Source organism: Oryctolagus cuniculus, chromosome 12 (genome assembly GCF_051225735.1).
Source record: "Oryctolagus cuniculus isolate XC-2025 breed Fujian yellow rabbit chromosome 12, ASM5122573v1, whole genome shotgun sequence".
In the NCBI taxonomy this organism is placed as follows: Eukaryota; Metazoa; Chordata; class Mammalia; order Lagomorpha; family Leporidae; genus Oryctolagus; species Oryctolagus cuniculus.
In genome coordinates, this window is record NC_142878.1 from 112660274 (window position 1) to 112676085 (window position 15812).

Here is a 15812-nt window from a genome sequence, read left to right on the forward strand (position 1 = left end):
AGGGCGCAGTGCTGTGGTGTGGCGGGCAAAGCCAATGCATGCAGTGCCAGCATCCCACGTGAGCACCGATTCAAGTCCTGGATGCTCCACTTCCCATGCAGCTCTCTGCTATGGCCTGGGAAAGCAGTAGAAGATGGCCCAAGTCCTTGGGCCCCTGCACCTGTGTGGGAGACACAGAAGCTCCTGGCTCTGTTTTTGGCTAAACTTACACATTTTCACTGTTTGTGCAGGCAGCCATAAGCGATAACCCCTAAACACATCTATGACTCTACCTTCCCAGGTATGCTCAGCTCAGTGTCTCCCTGTCCAGGGAGTCCAGCCGGCACGCCATCTCTGCATCAACTTGTTCTTCCTTTAGAATCTGTACATTCGAGACTCACTCAAGCTCAAGTCCAACACGCACAGAGTCCAAAACCATGCTAACAACCAGGTTAGTACTGACCTGCAGACACTTCTCTAAACAGTCCTGTTTCAAACAGCCAAGGCTGAATCACAGGAAACTGCTGAGTTTACAGCAACAAAGTCTCAGGTCCAGTTTCTCCCAGGGTATCATGCAATGGAAGGGCAGCTGAAATGCCTGTCCTGTATTCCACTTTGTATTTTGTGCACAGTCTCTTCTAAGGGGAAAACATGTCCTTACTCATCTGTTTCCTTCACAATAAACTTAGGGGCCAGGTTTAAGGCCTAAGTTCTTGTTTCTCTGCCAAGTGCACACAGCCACAGTACTTCTATCAAGAAGACTATCACAAGGCTGCAAAATCCAGCAAGGAGGACAATATGCAGGCAACAAGAAGTAGTTTCTTCAGCCACAGTGAAGCAGACGTCAGAGGAAACTGTGGCCACTGCCATCTAAGGTTGGACAGATGTGTACCCGGGCACTGATACTAATACAGCTCGTCATCAGGAATATCAAAAAGTAATAGGAAGCTCTTCCTTTTCTATCTGGAAACAAGGGACCTGCAGGACATGAAGACCTCAGGGAGGGAAGAAGCAAGTGTGTAAGCTCCTTTCTGGGTCTTTGTTAGGGGAAAGGAAGTAAAACGCACAACACATACAAACAACACACACAAATCTGGAACATTTGTCAAGGAGCAATAAGCCAACGCAGTGAGAACAACAGAAAAATGTTAAGCTGTGTAAAATACAGTAGAGTCAAGAGAAAAGGCTTATGTAAGAAGCAGGCTATAAGGACGGCTAAGCTGAATTCACCTGGAAGTTTAGAACAACACAGGGATAGCTAATGGTTACTGTCTCAGTAGAATTTAAGAACCTCTTAGCATAAAAATGTGATTTGATTTTAGTATCTTTGTGTCAGGCCTGTGCACTGATGCCAGGGATCCTGAGGCAAGCAGGGCTGGAACTGACAGAAGACGTGCAGAGCTGCAGGCAGATGGGTCATCCTTGATTCAGGCAGCAGCAACAGCCGCAGCATGGGTGACCATACCACAGCAGCAGCAGCCCACAGGGCCGGTTCCTTTTATACAGGGTTGCACAATAGGGGCCATCAGCCAAGGACTTACCCAGCAGAAATATATCAGTCCTGCTGGGTCTGCTGACCAGCAGAAATGTATGTGTCATTGCGACCTGCCCTGCTGCCATGAAGGCACAGACAAGAAGGCATAGCAGCATGCAATCTTAGCACTATTTATCAACCTGTTAACCTGCAATGTCTTATGGTTCCAACACCTTGGACCCTAACACTCTGCCTCTCAGTATGAACTTTTCTGATAAATTATGAATGATAAGAAAAAAAGTAAAAAGAATAAGAATTCAGGGACTCTGTCAGAGGCCTTACAATCTCTTAATAATTCTCCTTGTCTCTTGGCCATAGCTCAGATCTCTTGTCTTCCCCAACACAGAACGGCAGAGAGGCCAGCATCACTCATTCCCTATTTTCTATTGTTTATTAACTTCGCAATTATAAATGCCACTGCTGCCTTTGATAGCAAATATGAGTGTACTTTTGATAGCAAATATGATCTGTACTTCAGAACCCATTGCTTTCATTTTCATTTTCTTTTTTTTTAAAGATTTATTTTATTTATTTGAAAGACAGAGACAGAGAGAGGTAGAAACACAGAGAGAGAGGTATTCCACCCATGGTTTACTCTTCAAATGGCTGCAACAACCATAACTGAACTGACCTGAAGCCAAGAGCCATGAGCTTCTTCCAGGTCTCCCATGTGGGTGCAAGGACAAAAGGACTTGGGCCATCTTCTGCTTTTTCAAACAAATTATCAGGGAGCTGGATCAGAAGTGGAGCAGCTGGGACTCAAACTGGTGCCCAAATTGGATGCCATTGCTGCAGGTGGGGGTTTTAACCCACTGTGCCACGGCACCAGCCCTTCCTTTTCTTTTAATATATACTTATTTGAAAGGCAGTTGGGGGAGGGGAGGGAGGAGGGAGAGGGGGAGGGGAGGGAGGAGGGAGAGAGGGAGAGAGGGAGAGAGGGAGAGAGAAAGAGAGGGAGAGAGGGAGAGAGAGAGAGAGAGAATCTTCTATCCACTAGTACATTCACCCAAATGGCTGCAGCAGCCAAAGCTGGGCTGATATGAAGACAGGGCCAGGAGTTTCTTCCAGGTCTCCCACATGAGTGGCAGGGACCCAGGGACTTGCACGATATTTCACTGCTTCCTAGGCGCACTACTGGCAAGCTGGACTGGAAGTGGAGCAGCCAGGACTCAAACCAGTACCCATATGGGATCCTGGCACTACAGGCAGTGGTTTTAACCGCTACGCCACAGCCCCAAGGATTCCACTGTTTTCTATTTCAAATTCTCCAAAGATAGTCAATGGATACATAATCATCTAATCCACAATCATTTATAAAGTTGTCCAAAACAATACTCTACAGAAAACATTTTATTTCCAGTGGAAGACAAAATACCCGTGTGTTCCCTTTCCAGGAAAATCTACACTGACTGTGAGTGTTCAGATCAGATCCATGTTCCACCAGCTCCACAGGTGATGTCAGGCTGTGAGCCAGAACTCCTGCTGGATAACACTAAATGGAGTCATTGGAGAAGCCAGATGTCACCTATGCTAACTGTTCATGTCTACTGAAAGAATGGAGATTGAATCTGATTTTGACTGCTACTGCTATTTCCACATTGAGTATGACAGCTTATTCTTTCCTGTGTGGAGCTATCATGTTGCTTCTTTTCCTTATTATAGGAAATCAGAATAAAAGTTTGGTTCAGGATTCTCAGATTATTGTAATGGCGCATAGTGCAATTTTGGAAATCTCAGCAGAAATGACCCATTTATTCAGTGGTTTTCTTAGTGAAATTACCAAGTTTAATTTATGTTTTCCCTGATTTGTGGTAAGGTGTATACTGTTTACAGAAAACTTAATATATATCAGTGAAATTGACTTTTTGAGGTTTGATTGTTTATAGTCATTCTCTATTCTCTTGAGGAACTGTGGTTTTTCTACTGACCACTAACTGAATTCTTTAGTGGAGGGTTAAGTTTGTGATTATAAATAAAAATTGAAATATGTCATTGTAAAAGTTAAAAGAAAGAAGAAGAGGAGTGAGGGAAGGGTGGGAAGTATCTTTATACTCTTATAACTGTAAATATCAAGAAGTTGTAATTTTTTTCTTTATATAAATTTTAAAAAGTGAAAATAAAAGATGCTAACCTTAGTCACCAGAGAGGAAATCAGTTCTTGTTTTAAGCCACTGAATTTAAACCTTGGATTGTCTGAATCCAGAATCTCATCTCTAAGATCTAGAGCTGCAATTTCCTCTTTGATTTGGAAACATATACCTCTTATATACTAATTAAACTCTATTATAGATACAATAGAAGAGCAACTTTAGAAGATGTGGGAAAATGGAAGGAGAAGGCAACACATTTTATTTATTGATTTATCTATTTGATAAGTCAGAAAGAGAAAGAGTGAGCTGTCACCTGCCAGTTCACTTCCCCAGGGATGTAACAGCCAGGGACAGACCAAGTGGTGTCAGGAGCCAGTAACTCAGAGTATCCCATGTCAGTGGCATGAACTTAATCACTGGAACTAACAGTATTTCCTCTCAGGGACTGAAGTGGCAGGAAGCTGGAGTCAGGACCCAGAAGCATGCACTGAGCATAAGCACTTTGATATAGGACACGGGTATTCCAACAGTCATTTTAATTACTAGGCCAAATGTAACAAATTATTATTTATTAACATAACAAAATCTGTTCTTTAAAACAATGAAGCAATGGTACTTTAAGGTCTAATGAGTAAATTACAAATGGTCAATAACACAGCGAGAATCATAGGCACCTATTCTGTCAACACCCTTTAAGGGTTGGCAAACATTTTCTGTAGAAGACTAGATCCCAAGCACTGTAAGCCTTGCATGCCGTGTGGTCCCAAAATCCTCAACTCTGCGACTATGGAATGAAAACTGCCATAGGCCATGCATAATGAATGAGTATCATCGTGTTATAATATTTTTAATATTAAAATGTGTATTGGGCTATAGTCTGCCAACCATTTTAGGCTCTCAATGATCTTGGGCCAAAATTACCTAGTTTATTAGCTTTGATAAAGATAATCTATATGTTGAGTTACCCCAAGATCTACTAGAAAGTCTATATTCATATTACACTGTCAAATACCACTAGGTATATGACATGGTGAAATTTTGCATGTGAACTTAAACTTGCCTATGTTTCACAGCTGTTGATTAAACATGAGCCTACATGTTGCTGATAAGGTATTTTATAGATGTCATGAAAATTTAACATCAAGTGACCTTGTGGGGAGCAGCTGGGAGCAACTCGGACTAGACTAAGTTACTGGAATTAAGACTTATTCTATGCATCTGCTCTCCCACAATATGGCGCTGAGAAGGGAGAAACAGCTTCTACACAGCTGCCTCCAGTTCAACCAATAAACTGTAGGACCTGCTCCTGATTGGAGCAGAGCAGCGTACTTGGCGTGTGGGTAGCAGAGTTGGGATTGGCGGAAGAGGACTATAAAGGAGGAGAGAGACAACATGCACCAAGAACATCTATCTGAAGGAACACCTGTGAAGCCCCTGAGAGAGCCGGCCGGCGGTGTGCTGCTCCCCCGCGGAAGTGGGGAAGGTGGCAGGGGGAACCGCCCTTCCACGGAGGTGGAAGGGTCGGTAGCCAACCCGGGAAGAACCAGCATCAAACCCGGGGAGGGCCGAGCAGACAAAAGAACAGCGCAGGGTCCTGTGTCGTTCCTCCACGAAGACGGGGAGCGACAGACCTGAAGTAGATTACCCTTTATAATGTAGATAGAATTAATTCCATCACTGGAAGTCTTAAGAGCAAACACAGGACTTGCAGAGAAGAAGCAGTTCTGCCTCAAGCCTGTAGAACACAAATCCTGCCTCAGTTCCTAGCTGGTCCACAGATCTCACACTTGCTATCCTTCACAAACACGTAAACCAATCCCTAAAAAATAAATACTTCTATGTGTACTCATTTACCCTATGAATTCTATATCTCTCAAGAACATGATATACTATATTAAGACAATAACCCTTAAATATAGAAAGGCTTATATTCTGATTTTTCACTCACCATCCAGAACTATCAAACACTTGTGTTCGATGATACTGTTATTTGGTGTTATTCACCCACTGCTTTCCTAACACATCCATGTGTGGACAAGTGAATTGTACATGTTTATAAAGAATGGAGATCTCAGTGAGATGTCCAGCCAGCACAATGTGAACAGCTGTGGTGTACAAAGATCAAAGCAAAAGCTTGAAGCAACACTCCAAATCTGGGCCATATTACTTACTCCAATACACTGTCAAGAGCTAGCATACTACATGGAAAGCTGTTACTTTCTCCATGGATTCTAAATGAGAAGTGTCTGGTGCAGATGGGTGGGATGGGGCAGAATAGCAATAGAACCACAGTCTACAGGGCAAAGTTAGGGATTTTTATCTTAAGAAGCCATTGATATTTGGAATAATTAAGACAAAAAGCTGGAAACTGAATAAATTTGTACCAGAGTGGGTTGCTAGCTTCACCAGCAGTAACACCACCACCAGTGTGATGTAGGCTTTGGAGCCAGTAGCAGCACAGAAACTTGCTAGAGACTGGAAAACTGATAAATCAAATAACAAAGTGGCAAATAAAACATGTGCAGCAACAGAAGTTTAGTCTACCAGCTAGATAATTCACATTCCACATCGGAGTACCCAGGTACATCTCCCGGCTCCAGCTCCTGACTCCAGCTTACTATTAAAAAGGACCTGGGAGGAAGCAGTGATGGCTCACAGAATGTGACTGCTGCCACCCACATGGGAGACCTAGATTGTGTTCATTTCTGCCAGCTGTAAATCTGGTGCAGTCTCCATTATGGGTATTTGACAAATGAATCAGCAGGTCAGAACTGTGTGTGGGGGAGAGGGGATGTCTGAACACAATGTAAGCATGTACCACTAAAACATAAATGTTTTCGAAAAATGCATGTAAAACCTAGGATGCTTCATGAAAAGACTACAAAATAAAAGCTGTGCTTTTTATTAACAGGATCTGATAAAATACTGTTAGGAGAAAAATACAATGAGAAACAGGGGCCTATTTCCAAGAAAGAATAAAAATGAAAGGAGAAAAGCCTGGAAATCCTGTATTGGCAAAAGAGAAACTTGTAGCAATGCCCATCTCTCACAGGTAGAGAAGTGTTTCGAAGTCCAGTTCACACACTGACCCAAGGTAAAGACCAAGTCACAGGTGTGGCTGTCACACTGTTTAATACCTGTGAAGTAGACTGAACTCAATGAACCCTTTCAGTGGAAAAAGGACTTGGAGACTAAACAGCACTCTGGCCTCAGAATCAGCCCTTAAGGCATGCGGATCCGGCTGAAAAGCCCATGAGAGTATATCAGGCATGGAAATCCAAGACACTCTGGCAAAAAAAAAAAAAAAATGACCTAAATGAAAGATCTCCGTGAGTGAGATCCCAGCGGAAAGAACAGGTCATCAAAGAAGGAGGTACCTTTCTCTGAAGGGAGGAGAAAGCTTCCACTCTGACTATGACCTTGTCTAAATATGATTGGAGTCGGTAAACTCGAAAGGCTTCCATAGCCTTGGCAACTCATGACAAGAGCCTAGGGTAATTACTGATGCCATAAACAAGAGTGTCAATTTGTTAAGTCAACAACAGGAGTCACTGTGCACTTACTCCTCATGTAGGATCTCTGTCCTTAATGTGCTGTACATTGTGATTTAATGCTATAACCAGTACTCAAACAGTATTTTTCACTTTGTGTTTCTATGTGGGTGCAAACTGTTGAAATCTTTACTTAATATATGCTAAACTGATCTTCTGTATAAAATGAGAATTGAAAATGAATCTTGATGTGAATGGAAAGGGAGAGGGAGCGGGAAAGGAGGGGGTTGTGGGTGGGAGGGAAGTTATAGCGGGGGGAAGCCATTGTAATCCATAAGCTGTACTTTGGAAATTTATATTCATTAAATAAAAGTTAAAAAAAAAGAAAAAAGGACTTGGAGAAGGACATCTACATGCAAGCACACACACACACACACACACACACACTGGATGAGATGATGAATGCAGTTCCACAGAAGCCCAGGAAGCTCAAAGCAGTTGAGTTAAAATCTAGAGAAAAGGGCAAGGTTCAAAGACGTGAGGTTGTAGCTATCAGCAAATGGACAGAACTGAAATAAAATGCATTTCAAACCAAAACCACCCCAGCCTGAGCTAAGGAACTGTCCCTCCTCAGAGCGGATTCGTCCAGAGACAGAAAACAGGCCGAGTTGCTCAGCCCTACTCTGCTACCAGACAAGAAGGGCGCATCCTCCAGGACTCTTTCAAATGTGGATGCCAGCAATGCATTAAAGGAAGCAACTAACAGAGTAACTAACAAAGAGAGAGATCTTCCATCCCTGGTTCACTCCCCAAATGGCCACAATGGCACAGGCTGGGCTGATCCAAAGCCAGGAGCCAGGAGTTTCTTCTAGGTCTCCCACATGGGTGCAGAGGCCCAAGCACCCAGGCCACCCTCCACTGCTACCCAGGCCATCAGCAAGGAGCTGGATGAGATGAGGAGCAACCAGGACTCAAACGACCATTGTCCATATGGGATGCCGGCATCACTGGAGGAGGCTTAACCTACTACGCCACAGGGGCAGCACCTATTTTATTTAAATATTACAATTGTATGCATGTCATTTTTGCACTTTTCCAGTATTTTCTGTATTTGAAAGACATACTCCTATGCTATCAAGATACTTATGAAGTCCTTTCCGTGCTCCTCTTGGTTGGCAGCATTGTGAGGATCATTACTATCATGCTCCAAGAGGTCTAAGGTGTGGAAGAAGAGAAGGTTAGGGATATCACTCAGATTATTATGATTATTATGGCCATGATTATCAAACTATCATGGTGTCAGCCCACACATTATCTCCAGCAAGGACACCAGAGCATGTGCTGACAAACTGTCTATGCCCTGAGTGACAAGCCAATGAGACAAAAAAAAAAAAAAAAACACTATAAATGCTGTATTGCCAATAGATTTGGAAATCTGGGGGAGAAATAAGGAAACTATAATGAAGAGAAAACAGTATTTTTTTAAAAAAGCATATGGCATATGGCAGGGCTGGCCCTGTGGCGTAGTGGGTAAAGCTGCCACCTGCAGTACTGGCATCCCATATGGGCACCCATTCAAGTCCCAGCTTCTCTACTTCCAATCCAGCCTCCTGCTATGGTCTGGGAAAGCAGTAGAAAATGGCCCAAGTCCTTGGACCCCTGCACCTGCATGGGAGACCCAGAGGAAGCTCCTGGCTCCTGGCTTCGGATCGGCGCAACTCCAGCCAATACTGTCAATTGGGGGGTGAACCAGTGGGTGGAAGATCTCGCTCTCTCTCTTTCTCTGTCTCTCTGCCTCTCCTTCTCTCTGTGTGTAACTCTGACTTTCAAATAAATAAATAAATTTACATTTTTTAAAAAGCATATGGCACAGTTACTTTGAAGTATCAATTACTTTCACATGAATTTACATAAAATAAAACCACATTTAATCTAAATATTATCATGTCCATAGGTGAAATAATTCCTTACCTGTGCAGCACTAAGAAGGTGTGTCCTATAAACTGCAATTACTTCTGGTGCTGTCTCTCAGCATCCTAGAAATGTGGCCAGATTAGAAAATCAGCATTCGTGTGTCCAAACAGAGGCCTCTCTCCATACCTGGAACTCTATGCTGACAGGAATAGGACACTCTCACCCTCACAGGGCTTAGCACGGAGTCAGGAACATAATAATAATGCAAAAATAGTTCCAATCCTTTAAGGGACCAAAACATCCTTTTTATAAGACATAAATCAGCACTTTCCTATAATTAATCTGTAGGCCAACACAAGTAAAAATGAACACTTAAAAATAAGCTTCTTCTAATCAAAAACCATACAAAACCAATTCCTTCATACTATTAACATTTCTATGTCTGTTGGCTCATTCAATTAAAAAAGTAAACCAGGAAATAATCAGTTCTTATTGTTCTAGTTTGTAGATGAGCATGCCAAGAATTAAAAAGAATATTCCATTCACTTTTATTTGGCAGACCTTACACACAACTTTATTTTTTTTTAAATTTATTTATTAATTTGAAAGGCAGAGTTACAGAGAGATAGAGAGAGAGAGACAGAGCAATCTTCTGTTGCTGGTTCACTCCCCAAATGCCTGGAACACTGGGGGCTGAGCCAGGCCAAAGTCAGGGGCCTGGAATTCCATCCAACTGGGTCTCTCACATGAGTGGCAGGGACCCAAGGGCTTGGGCCATCTTCTGTCGCTTTTCTAGGTGCAGTAGCATGGAGCAGGTTTGGAAGTGGAGCAGACGGGACTTGAACTAGCACTTGTGTGGGATACTGCATTTCAGGCAGCAGCTTAATCTGCTGTACCACAATTCCAGTCCCACAGCTCTCTTACTTCAAAACCCAGGTGCTTTCTTTCAATATATAAGGATATAAAATCTAAGACTACAAGCACATCTTTCTTCATATGATGAAAGTTCAGAAAAACTCTAGAAGGCTAGTATTTTAGAGAGGATCCTGTAGCAGGAAAGATGCAGGACTGGAGCCAGCCAGGCTCAGGTTTAATTCTAGCCATATGACCCCAAGCATCAAGACTTTTAATCTATGTTAACTTATGAATGAAACAGAATAGAAAATGCATCGTATAATTCTGAGGAAGACATAGTTTGGAGACAATGCATGTAAAATGCTTAAAGTACTGCCTGGAATACAGTGGGCACCCAACAACTATTATCACACTAGCGGTATAGGTACTTTTGCAAAAATGATCGCATGTGTGGATATGGACACGCTACTCATCAGATCCGTCTCTAAGGCAGCCTTGCACATCCCAGTTAACAGGAACCTCCCTAGTGCAGCCCCACCCCTCTGCTTACTCACAGCCAGTTGCCGCTGCAGGGATTTCACCTGGTGCTGTAGACTGTCAATGAGCTGGCTCTGCCTCTTGGTGGGGCTCCCGCTCATGTGGGTGAGTTGGGAAAGGCCATGGAGTGCCTGCTTCAGCCTTTCTACATCATTAAGCAGTTCAGTTATCTTTAGAAATAGAGAAAACAGTTGTGAGACAAACATATATTTTTCATTTACCCACTTATAATGAACATCTTTGCACAGAGAAATTTTCTTATTTGAGACACAAACTTCATCTTTATCTTCCAGAAAACTGAGGTATGGGTACTGCCAATATGGTTGACAATATATAATTCCATTTCTTTATTGAAACTCATCTCAGTATACCCATTACAAAAGAAATACCAAGTTAAGAATTAATTTCGAGGGAAGAGATGTACAATTTGGGACATGCTCAATCGGACTTGCCCCAAATGGTGGAGTTAGAAATGTGCCAGGGGATTCCAACATAATCCCATCAAGATTGCATGTACCAATGCCATCTCACTAGTCCAAGTGATCAATTTCAATTCACAATTGAACACACTGATAGGTCTAAGAGTCAAAGGGATCACACAAACAAGACTAGTGGCTGCAAATACTAACTGATAGAATAAAAAAGGGAGAGAACGATCCATCATGGGAAGTGGGATACACAGCAGACTCGTAGAATGGCAGATGTCCTAAACAGCACTCTGGCCTCAGAATCAGCCCTTAAGGCACTCGGATCTGGCTGAAGAGCCCATGAGAGTATTTTAGGCACGGAAAACCAAGACACTCTGGCAAAAAAAAAAAAATCGAAATGAAAGGTCTCTGCAAGTAAGATCCCAGTAGAAAGAACAGGCCATCAAAGAAGGAGGTACCTTTCTCTGAAGGGAGGAGAGAACTTCCACTTTGACTATGACCTTGTCTAAATAAGATTGGAGTCGGTGAACTCAAAAGGCCTCCATAGCCTTGGAAACTCATGACTAAAGCCTAGGCAGATTACTGACGCCATAAACAAGAGTGTCAAATTGTTAAGTCAACAACAGGAGTCACTGTGTACTTACTCCTTCTGTGGGATCTCTGTCCTTAATGCGTTGTCCAGTGTGAGTTAATGCTATAACTAGTACTGAAACAGTATTTTACACTTCATGTTCTGTGTGGGTGCAAACTGATGAAACTTTACTTAATATATACTAAGTCGATCTTCTGTACATAAAGATAATTGAAAATGAATCTTGATGTGAATTGAATGGGAGAGGGAGTGGGAGATGGGAGGGTTGCGGGTGGGAGGGAAGGTATGTGGGGAAAAGCCATTGTAATCCATAAACTGTACTTTGGAAATCTATATTTACTAAATAAAAGTTAAAAAAACTTACCAATATTATGAATAATTCAGTCATATTGACTTTAACTTGTTTAAGAAGTAGGGAGAAAGAGAAAGAGAGGACTCACCTCTCCATCAGAATATGGAAAATGCACCATTCCATCATGTGACAAAGTATCCTTGACCATATCATCAGAGGAAGATCCAGAATTCATCTGACACTCATGTGGCACTTCCTCCACCCTTCCATTCAGATGAGCAGAGGATGTATAACTTACCACCAGGCAAGGACAAGACATTTATCCTAACATTTGTTGAGGACTTCACATTCACTCATTCATCACATGAAGACCTTCACCATGTCTTCATGTAAGGACATGGCACCCACCTTATGCTCACATTAGGAAATGGCCTACACCCGTCTGTCTGGTGAAGAGAAGGTGTTCAATATTCCATCAAATGAGTACTGCGTGATGATAATTCTTCAGACATGGTGTTCTTACTTCCCTCAGAAAAGAAGGCATTCAAATTTCTGTAAGGTGAGAACATACTGTTTGCCCTTCTGTCTGATAAAGTCACAGAATTCACTCTTCCATGTGGTGAGGAAAAGGTGTTCACCATTCAGTGGTGAGTACAGTGATTACTCTTACATCAGTAGATACTATAATAACATTTACAATTCCCTCAGGTGAGAACACTGTATTTTCTTTTCCCTCAGGATTTGAAAAAAGCATTGACTATTCCACCAAATGAAGACAGGGCATTCACCTTCCAGCATGTAAACAAACTATATCAATTATACCATCATGAGAAGAAATGGCATTCAAAGTCTATCATATATGGACATAGCATAATCCCCTCACTCAGTTGAAGACAGGCATTCACCATTTTTTAATATGAAGACACAACCTTCACCCTATTACCTATCATGAGAGAATGTGTTTTTCACCCTATTGAAACATGAGATTAGAGTGTTCACCCTTTTCTCAGGTGAGGAGTATAGATTACCCCTTCAACAAGTAAGTATATGGAGATCACCCTCCATCAGGTCAGGAAACTGCATTCACACTTGCATCACATGAGGACAGGATATTCACATTTCCTTCAGATTCCAGAGAGGTCATTTACCTTCACATTTGGTGAGTACACAGCATCAAAACTTGTAGCATTTGAGGATACAAGGTTTGTTTTTCCATGCCTGAGAAGAGGGCATCCACCCTTCCATCACTGATGACAAGGCCTTCATCCATTATCATGTAAGGACCCCGTATTTGCCACTAACATGACAATATGTCCCTCACCTTAGATCAAATAAGCACAGGTACTCAACCTTCCATCAGAAAAAGATAAGGAATTCACCCTATCAACAGCTGAGGACTACACATTAACACTTCCATCACATGAAGATGGCATATTCGCCTTATCTTCATATGAGGACATGGTATTCACCTTCCTCCCACATTAGTACATGGCATTCACCCTTCCATCAGATGAAGAGAAGGCATTCAGCTTTTCATCATGTGAGTACTGGGTGATAATCCTTCAGTCAACAGGGAATAGGACGTTCACACATCCCTTCGTGAGGAGAGGGCATGCAAAATTCTGTAAGGTGAGACCATGGTGTGTGCCCTATGTCTAAGGGGAACACATACTTATTCTTTAGTTAGTTAAAGAGATGGTATTCACATTCCCATAGGTGTGAACAATAATTACTTTTGTAGCAGCACAGAATAGGACATTTGCCCTTCCATGTGAGGACAGGGCTTTAGCCCTACCAGCATGAGTTGAAGCGGCATCCACACTTACATCAGGTGAGTACTTGGCATCATTTCTTCCTTCAGCTGAGGACAGAACATTCACCACTCCTTCACATGAAGATGTGACCTTCAGCCTATCACTATGTAGGGACTTTTCTTTCACTCTATAGACAAATGAGATAAAGGTGTCCACTCTTCCTTTAGGTGAGGAAAGGACATTCTCTCTTCCATCAGCTGAGAAATTCTAGGAAGTGATTTATTTTGCCTCCAACTTTTGAAGAATTATTAGGGAAAGATTAACTGCTATAATTACAGAAGGTCTTGTAAGAACCTCGACCTAGAACCAAGAACCTAAATCTAGACCAAGAACCTCACCTCAACAGAGGGAAACAATGAGGTCTGGAGCAGGTGGAGCAGACATGAGGCTCCCAAGCACACAGACAAAGCTGACTAAAAAGTGACAAAAAGGGTGGACACTACCTGCTTCTCCATGGGTCATACTAGTCCTGCTGCCTCCTCTCTGCATTACAAACTGTAACTTATAGGTGTCCTCAAAGATAGAAAGCTGTTATTCACATCCCAACTCCATGACTTTTCATGAGACTAGACCAAGTTACAGAAGGCCTATCAATATTTTGTTTTTTTATAGAAAGATTTTATTTAATAAATATAAATTTCATATGACAACTTTTATTTTTTTAACTTTTATTTAATGAATATAAATTTCCAAAGTACGATTTATGGATTACAATGGCTTCCCCCACATACCGTCCCTCCCACCCACTACCCTCCCCTTTCCCACTCCCTCTCCCCTTCCATTCACATCAAGATTCATTTTCGATTATCTTAATATACAGAAGATCAGCTTAGTATACATTAAGTAAGGATTTCAACAGTTTGCTCCCACACAGAAACATAAAGTGAAAAATAATAGATGATTTTTTTTAAATGATGATGAAATCAGATCAGACCTATTGTCATGTTTAATTCCAGTGAGAGTCAAGTTGGGAGTTGAGAATTTCTTTTTTTTTTTTTCAGATCATAGCAGTTCTTCCCCCCATACCTGCCCTCCCACCCACAAACCATCCCACCTCCTACTCCTTCTCCCATCCCATTCTTCATTAAGATTCATTTTTAATTATCTTTATATGCAGAAGATCTACTCTATACAAAGTAAAGATTTCAACAGTTTGCACCCACACAAACACACAAAGTATAAAGTACTGTTTGAAGACTAGTTTTACCACTATCAACATTTTCATACTTCTTTTGCAGGGCTCTTTCAAAGACTGAATATGATAAGGAATATGTAAATCATGATAAACAGAAGTGGGTCCAGTAACTAAGCTGTGGTTTTCCTACAGCCTGTGCAACCAGATCATGGGGCAGTGTTGCATGTTATCTCCCAACCTTGGGGTCTAGTTTGAAAGGTCTTACACTGTAGGGATATGTAAAGACTTTAAAATAACAGTTAATAACCATAATTCACAAATCTTATGTTTATGCAAAGGGCTCACTCAAACCCCTTCAGACAGGCTTACATTACCTGTAACATGTAGATATGCATTCCATGTAAATTTTGTCTGGATTGGCTCCAGAGTCTTCAAGGATTAAGGACAATTTTGCAATTCTCCATTTCCTGCTGCTTTAATCAATTATATTAGTTCCTATCTGCTGGATCATAGAGAAAAGAAAAAGCAAGTTAACATGGGACCTGTTATCAGAAAGGTTTTCCACTGGAAGGAGGGAGGCGGAAGCAGGAATGCAGAGCACCTCAATCCCCTCCCAGCTATATCCCAAATTCCATTTCTCTGATGCTGCTCTAATTTCCTTAGATCAGCAGTCATAGGGGCCGGAATTATGGTGCAGCAGGTTAAGCTGCTTCTGCCATGCCAGCTTCCCCTATGGGCATCAGTTCAAGTCCCAACTTCTCTAATTCTGATCCAGCTTCCTGCTAATGTCCCTGGGAAACCAGCAGAGGATAACCCAAGTACTTGGACCCTTGCACTCTGTTGGAGACCTAGATGAAGTTCATGGCTCCTGGCTTTGGCCTGGTCCAGCCCAGACCATTGCACCCATTTGGGGGGTGAATAAATGGATGGAAGATTATCTTTCTCTCTCTTTCTTGGCCTCTCCACCTCTCGCTTATAAAATAAATAAAAAATTTTAAAAAGGCAGTCATACTACCTTCAAGAATACACAATATTCAAGAAATAGTCTGAATTCTACTTTTGAGCAAAAAAGTATCTTTCTCATATTCTTGTCTATTCTTTTGCTGTTCCTACCCCTCTAATGCCCATTTATGGATTTGGTTCTTGTTACT

At 41.9% G+C, this 15812-nt stretch overlaps 1 protein-coding gene across 6 annotated transcripts in view; it reads right to left on the bottom strand.

Annotated features, from left to right (window-relative positions):
• Positions 1-15812, bottom strand: part of LOC100346587 (zinc finger protein 717) — an 82914-nt gene that overhangs the window by 18373 nt on the left and 48729 nt on the right. For 4 of the 6 annotated variants that reach the window (XR_016217672.1, XR_016217674.1, XR_016217678.1 and 1 more), the window contains 3 exons: positions 15036-15163; positions 10418-10570; positions 9066-9130 (listed from right to left, as the gene is read on the bottom strand). The gene's annotated coding sequence lies outside the window, so the exon portion shown is untranslated. The remainder of the gene's footprint in view (positions 1-9065; positions 9131-10417; positions 10571-15035; positions 15164-15812) is intronic. The other 2 variants (XR_016217676.1, XR_016217673.1) reach the window with 2 other exon arrangements.